The sequence below is a fragment of the Micromys minutus genome (genome assembly GCF_963924665.1).
Source record: "Micromys minutus genome assembly, chromosome: 1".
Lineage (NCBI taxonomy): Eukaryota > Metazoa > Chordata > Mammalia > Rodentia > Muridae > Micromys > Micromys minutus.
The window spans coordinates 112,077,420-112,085,724 of record NC_137969.1 but is presented as its reverse complement, the minus strand read 5'-3'; positions in this window follow the sequence as shown (position 1 = coordinate 112,085,724).

Genomic DNA, 8,305 nt, shown 5'->3' with positions numbered 1-8,305 from the left:
CTCTTTCGTTGGCTTGTGCAGAGACACTGGCCAGTTGGGGAGGAGTAATAACTATGGGACCTTTGAGGCTAAAGAATGAGATTGGCTTCTGAAGGCAAGAAGGGGGATGGATAAGAATGTCAACATTTCAGACTTGTAGCTGATAACACTGAGCAATGCATGTAGGGATAGATTTGAGCGTGAGTATTGGGAGGTGGAAGTCAAAGGCCTCAGTGGATTTGGGAGGGCTTTTGGCATTTCGGGATAATGATCAGGTGTAAAACTAGCATAAAGCACGAGTTGTAACAGTGGTTTGGAACAGGTGGATACAGTTGAAGCAATAAACAAAGAGGAACCCTCTCCACCCTCACTCCTGCAGGAAAGGACCGGACAAAACCACCCAACGTGGCACAGCAATGGTTTGACTTATTTTTGCCTCTTTGACAATTTGTTTCAAGCCTTGACCCCAGTGCCAGAGTGTTGGATGATGAGGCCTGTGGGGAGTGGTGTTAGGATCTTGACATTCTGCCTTCATGAATGACTGATGCCACTGTAGAGACAGCTTGAGGGGGTGGGCTCGTTCTCCTCTGCTCTTAGACCATGTGAGGACATAGCAAAGGGGCATCATCTTGAAATCACACATGGCTCCACCAGTGTCTTGATCTCGGGCTTTCAGTTTCAGAACTATGAGAAATCCATTCTTTATAAATTACCCAGTCCAGAGTCACTATGTCAGACATTTTCAAAAAATCCATTAGGATGCTGAGAGGGACCGACAGAAACACCTGTAGAAGAGTGATGATGTGCTGGAAACAAAGGGCAGGAGAAAAGTGGGTTGGTGCTAGGGTGGTGCTTAGTCTATCAGGAATTGGGAAGGGAAAGCTAGTGCCGTGGTGTGTGCCTAAGATGTGAGTCTGGGGAGGAACAGTCGGAAGAGTTGTCTGTCAGAGTTGATGACGGAGTCCGTGATGGGGTACGACAGGTGAAGAAAATGGGTGAGACGGTGGCTCTCGGTTGGAGGATGCTGGGATGGAACATTGGAAGAGACAGATTGAGACTGAGACCAGATCACATGAAAATAATAAAAATGGCCAACCTGGATCCTAGGTTAAAAGTTAGGAGAACTGAGCTTCGATCCAAATCCTATAACTTAGTCCTTGACAGTTTTTTTTAGCCTGTTTCTTGCTCTATTAAATGGGAGAGATATGACTTATTTTTTAATGACTATTCACTAAGTATATTAATATGTAAACTACCTGTGACTACCCATCTGTTCATTCATCTTTGAAACTGTAGACATCTACTTAAGGACAGCTTGGTCCAGGAGTTACTCTGTTTATTTAAAAAGTCAGTTAAGAGGAAGTCACAGAACATGCGTTCATGATTTCTGAGTAAGACATGCCAGTCCCTTCCTCTCTTTTTAACCTGATCTATTGCAGATCTATTTGAGTTTCATATTGCCTTTGCAAGTCAGATACAGTTCTGTGATTCAATCTTGTTTTCTCAAACACAAGCAGACCTTTGCAGAGACTTTTCGTTACAGTATCTATCATACAGTAGTATGTTTACATGCATATATTTGAGAAGGTCTCACTCTGTCCTGTAATGGTCTGGGGCTCACTGTGTAACTCAGGCTAGCCTCTGCCTCCCTAGAGCTGGGGTTAGAAATGTAAGCCACTGCACTGCACCTGGCTCAGCATGTGTGTTTTAAATTTAACTGCTTAGTTGGGTAGGATTTTTAGCATCTTGCTTTGAAAATTTCCCAGCACATTCAAACAAGTTTCCATAGAAACATCACTTCCCTCTTCACATTTGCTGTGGTTTCTAGTTAAAGTGTTTGAGTATGTGAGGTTCGAATTAGACCTCTACCTGGACCCCTTGAATGAGACTCATGGAGGCTGTGATCGATGCAAGAGCAAGTTTTATTGTTCTAACGTGCTGCTTCAGGAGGGAGACGACCCTGAGTAGACTCTAACAGGATTATGTACATTTCATAAGGGCAGAATTCAAACAATTGGGGCAGAATTCTAATAATGGTAACTGGACAGGGTACTATTGGATTGAAGCAACCTTCAAACTGACACATGGTCAATGAACTGTTGGGGACCTTCGGGGGGGTGTTGGTTGGGAGTCACAGGTGGCTTTGTTTGACAGGTTAGCTTGTTCCAGGAACTAAACTAGCTCTACCCTTCCTGGAAGGGAGGGGTCTTTGTGCTCGGAGGTTTGTGGTGGAATTTTCCCACTGGCCTTAGCTTGACCCCAAACTCTGGCTCAAACTCTGGCTCTTTTAATTACAATATCAGAGATAAGTGGAATATTCATATTCATGTTCTTTAAACATGAGAGTTATTAGTGAGAACAGATCTGTGAGCATATACAGATCTGTCCTGCTTAGGAGGGACGTGGACATCTTGTTTAGAAGCCAGTAGGAACCTCAGCCTGGAGTTTGTGACATTTTGTATCTACCCCTGCCTTGTCTTCCCTCCTGAGGCAGGACAGATCCTCTGCCTGTCCAGAAGTGTGTCCTTCCCTCCTTCTCTCCTTCCCTCCATCCTTCCCCCCTTTCTCCTTTCCTTCCTTCTTTTCTGCAAATTGACTCTACCAGTGACTTCTCACACCCTGTCAAGTGGATCAGTCCCTTCAACACAAATATTCACCAAGCATTTTCTGCCTTGAAGGAATGAAGGAAAGCCTTCTTTGTAGGTGCCATCCCTCATAATATGGAGGCTTGGGCCTTTGGGCTGATGCCAAAGGCTGGGCAGTAAGGTGTGCTCCAGGCCAAGGACACTCACTCCCACCAACTGAAGGTCTTGGCTCCACACTGATGGCCGCTGTGGATCTGAGTTCTGTTTCCTCTGGAGCAGCTGGCCCACCAGGTTGGAAGGATGAAGCAGAGCCCAGGAGCAGTGTGTGCAGGATGTTTGTGCAGCTATGAGTGCTGGCGGAGAAGGCTATCTCCGAGAATTTTAGTTTTACAGTTCTCTTAGACATCTGCAGTGAAACAGCTTGTGCACATACACTGTATTCAGGGTGAACAAGGGCTTTATATGAATCTTGGAGAGTTGAAAGGCGTTTTCAGGGTGAATATATATCATTGGCTGGAGGTGAATTACTGGGAACGCCTCATTTGCATTGAGAGGCATTCAGGATGAGCAGGTTCTTATCTGGAGAGAGGAAGCTGAACCTGTAATTTTGCCAACGACTACGTGACACTCCTCAAGTAGAAAATGTGGGGGTCAAGCTCCCCAGATCAGACAGAAAAGAAGAAGCCCAGTTAAGAAAATGACATCCTCTGTTTTGCACTGAGCTCAGGAAAGCTGTCCAGACATAATAGACTTCAACCTTAGTAGTGGAGTTCAACACCTCTCTGTGCTAGACCCTGCTCAGTAGCCGCCTCTGTGACATCACTGGCCAAATCCAAGGGACAGTTTAAGTCCTCAGATTGACCTGGACACTTTCTGTGGTTGCTCCTTCCTTCCTTCCAACATACTTTTTCTTGGCTTATATAGCATAGATTCTGGATCCTATTTCTGCTCATTTGGCTCTGCCCCATCCCATGAATAGCTTGAAGCTGAACTCCACAGCTCACAAGTCTTAGTTCTAGCTCTGTTCTCACCCCGTGCTTTTTTTCTGGGTCACTGTACTTGTGGCTTCAAATGTCTCTTCAGCATTGGGATCCTGCTTCTCTCTTTTGAGCCAACAGTCTAAGTATCCCTATAGTATCTGAGTGGTGGGGAGGTGTACAGACCAGCAAGTATGTGTAACCCTAATGTCCTGGGGACAGAGACCAGTGGATTCCTTAAGCTCATTGACTGACCTGCCTAGTCAAATCAGTGAACCCCAGGCTCAGAAAGAAACACTGTTGAAAGAAAAAAAGAAAGAAGGAAAGAAAGAAAGAAAGCCAAAAAGGAAGGAGGGTATAGCTTTGTGTTAATTAAAAGTAAAGTGACCGAGGCACTCAACATTGATCTCTGACCTACACATATGTTCATGCACATACCTCCACACATATGTACATTCACACATCCACACAAACATATATATATACCCCATGCAACATAATGTGCACGTGCACACACACACACACACACACACACATGCACACACAATGCTCACGCATACACACACACATACACACATGTCAAACTCAACATCGAATTCATGTATGATTCCTTCTAACCTGGTGTTCTTTCAGACCCCCCAAAAATTGCTCATCCACAGAGTGGTCCCACTCTCCCTGCCTCATGTCCTACATCCAGCTTCATTGGGCCCTGTTGAGTCTCATTCCCAAAGAGTTCCACACACTTTTCCCCATGTCTCCATTACCTCCTGCACTACAGCAAGAGCTTGTGGAATGGTGGTTACAGGTGTCACCTCTGGAATTGGCTTTCTCAGTATGTACAGGGATGACACGGCTCATTACAGATAATGTGTTTACCATGCCCTGCATTTTCCTACCACTGCCCTGCTCACATAGACTAGGTTAGTAGTGTTTTGATCCTTAATGTTTTTTCTCTGGTACATTCTCCTCACTGCCACAAGGATGACCTTTCTGACACTCAACTTTGTTGCCCTCTGGCTTGTAACATGTGAATGGCTTCCTCTTGGTTTATGAGAAGAGAAGAAAGAAAAGATTGAAATTCAGAATGTGCTCTGTGCTTTTCTACCTGACTGCATAGACGAGCCCTTCCAGGAATAGATTCTACCCCCTTGTCTCCGTGTCTACAGCCATGGGAGGCACGTGGGCTGCACCAATGTGTGGTCCTTCTCCCACAGACCGTGGACACTTGCCTCCCCACGCCTTACCTTCTGGTCACTCCCCCTGTTTCAACTCATCAGTCACACTCTAGGAAGGCTCTCCTGGATGCTCATCACCCCTTCTAGACCATTCGTCTGTTATTTATTCTCACGGAACAGACTTCCTTCCCTTTTGTGGTCTGATTGCAGGCAAGATGTCAATGTCTGTTGGTGGCTTTATTTAGCTAAATACCATCCTCACTATGCTGAACTAATAATATTTTAATCATTTTAGGGGTTTGTATCAAAATAGCACTTCAACTTGTCCACTGCTGTATCCAGTCTTGTTGGAATCCAAGCCTAAACTTCATGTAGCTTGATCCGGCCTCACCATCTGTAACCTTGCTACTTTCTGTACCAACCGTCATCAGAATATGTTAATGAGATGTTCATTTTGCCAGCCCCTGGTTTCACTTCTTGTCCATTTTACTCCCTTAGGAAAAGGTCAAAAGATCCTGTCCAATAAACAGCAGCATTTGACCACAAGGTGGCGACAGTCTTCAAGACTTTGGAACAAGTATTGCTTTAAAAGGGTGTTGTGGATGGAAGTTTTGTAATCTCTGGCGTCCTACTTGGGGCCATAGATGTAGGGTTTAATCAGGCATGGTGCAGTGAGGATGAACACATAAGTCATTGCTTAAAGTAGAACAAAGTTGAGGGGAACGGGGCATGTCACAGGCCTTCAGGCCGGGACAGCAGGTCAGCCACCCTCCACATCTAGAGCAAAGGTGAGTCAGGTAGCTGTAATTTCAGACCCTGAGATTCCCATTGGTGAAGGGCTGAGATATGAAGAAAAGACAAGTCAAAGATTTAAAATGTCCTCTCTTGGTGAAAGTCGAGGATTTTGGAAGATGAGCAAGAAGGCTGATTGACCAGAAGGCCTTTGTGGAATATGGAAATAATGCTTCCTATTGACCAGTGCCTTCAGTTTGAAAAAAAATCTCCTTCCTATATAATTTTCATGGACCTTCACAGCTTTGCAGTAAGAAGGGAAGGCAGGGAAGATATCCTCACAAGTAAAGACACTGAGGTCCCAGGAGGTGAAGTAGCTTGACTATGGACGTCATGATTAAGCACCAAACCCCTGAGCTCCTGTCTTGTTGCTTAGGTAAATATTTTCTGTTTTAGAACCTTCCAGGTCACTTTGTGTCATCCAGCTTAAAAGGAAACAAAGTCTGATGCAAACGCTAGGGAGACTTTATGTCTGTGAGCCAATATGGCAGGTGAACTTGCTTGGGCAACTTTTATTCTTTATTTAAGCCCGTCTTATCTTCCCTTCCCACACAGATGTAGAATCTTAGGTAAGAGCCATTTCTTGTAATTAGTGTTCCATTGTCTTCTGGCTCCTGTTGTTGGCAAAGAGAAAATTTGAAAGGTACAAATTGTCTTTTTGAAAGCAGTCTTTCCTGTCTACATAAAGGCAAATTGAGGCACACAGAGTGTGTCAGTGGAGGGTTGGATCCAAATACATTGAGGGTGGCCATTTGGGCTACCAAGAGTTCCAGTTGATCAGAAAAGGTGCAGTGGAATGGTGTAGAAGTGGGCCTGGCTTGAGAAAAAGGGGAAGGGGAGGAAGGGGAAGGAAAATGAACAAGGAGAAGATTAATGATATTATAGCCCACTGGTTGCTACAATTGAGTGGGTAGACCGATGCTTGTCAGCTTGTCATTCATTATTGCCATTCACTTTGTTATACATCCAAGTAAGAACCCCAACAAATGCCAGAGAGATGCCCTAGTGAGCACAGGTACTCGCCACCAAACCTGTTAATACAAGTTGGAACTCTGGTACCCATATGATAGAAGGACAGACACAATTTCTATAAGCTATTCTCTGAAGTCCACCATGTACCCTGATGACTGTGTGCCCCTAGATACAGACAGACAGACAGACAGAGAGTTTTGGTAATAATTAATTATGTCATTTACCTTTTAACTCACACTAGGGCCAGCACCCATGGAGCCACATGGCTCTGTGGCTACCTTTAACTTAGCAGCTCCAAGCCGCCTCTAAGAACTCAGGTGTGGTTCACTCCACAGCCCCTGCATGCTGTTTTCACTTCCTTTCCTCCACCACACAGTAGAGACATGAGTCCATAATCATTAACTCATCAAACATTTCAGACAGACAGACACACAATTAAAAAATTAAAAATGATCGCAGCAAGCAAGAGCAGAGCATCTTCCAAGCTGTGCACTCTAATGGTACCCATTAGGATCTAAGGTGAAGGGATAAAAGGTTATTAAGTTCATCAGATCATGAGACTCTGGAGTCCAGGAATATGACTGCTCCTTGTCACCCATGTGTGCTAGGCCTGATAAGTATTTTCGGATCTCCATTATTTGTGTCTGCTCCCTCTGTCCTCCGCACTGCTTACTCTTGTTAGAAATACATCAATCTGGTCATTTTCAGTACATGGTGCCTTTAGAGTTCATTAATCATACAGTAAATCTTCATATACATAAATTTACTCATCTTGCCTGGCAGTGCTTCCTCCAGGAGCCAATGACAACCTAACAAAACTAATACCAACTATAAGAAGCTCCCCCCCCCCCGTCCCCTTCCTTGAGTTGTTTAGAACTGTTCAAGAGACTCCCAAAACATTACAGACTCTCACTATTGTTCTTGGTTGCTCCTAGAGGTGGAAGTTAAGTCCACTTTGCTGAAGACACCTCGTCCATATGTCAGGCACAGGGGCCCAGAAGCTCCTGAGGTGGAACTAACATGGAAGCCTCCTCCCTCGGACTAGCTCTCGTAGCACCAAAGGTACCCTGCAAACTTCCAAAGGAGGGGATGAGACCGACACTTTTCTACCTAGCTTATGAATCATAATAATCACCAGAATGGCACAGTAACCTTAAGGGTACAGTAGTGGCTCACATATGTTGGTGATAACCAACAGCTCTCTAGTTTGACTTAAGACCTGTCCAGTAAGAGGTGCTGAAAATCTACACAGCTTCCCAGGGCTAGTGAAGTCACAGATCTTGAAGAAGAACCTACAATCATCATTTTATTACATCAGCATAATCCTTAACTATATTCAACATATTTGCTTTATTCCCATAGTTAAGTGTAATATTCACCTCTCATTAAGGAAACTTCTCTTTGTAACAGACAGAGACCATTACAGAAAACCACAATAAAATGCAGAGTTCTAGAGCCTAGTCCCAGTGGATATCTCTACAAATCAACTCCTGAATAAGACATAGGGATCACTGTAGAAGAGGGAGCAGAAAGATTGTAAGAGCCGGAGGATCTGGGAGTTTACTGTGAGGCTCTGTCTCCTAGAAACATCAGAAGCTACACCCATAACGTCTCACCATTATGACCGAATGAACATAAGCTGAACAAGGATTACAGTAATAGACAAACCAAAGTGGACAGGGGATGAGAACTCAACTATACAGGAAGAACTATAGGCCACTAAGGAGTACTGATGGTGGGAGAAATACTCTTCCCCAGGGAAGAGCACACCAATTGATTATCCAAATTCCAAATGCTCAGTCCTGAAAACACATATACAAATAAC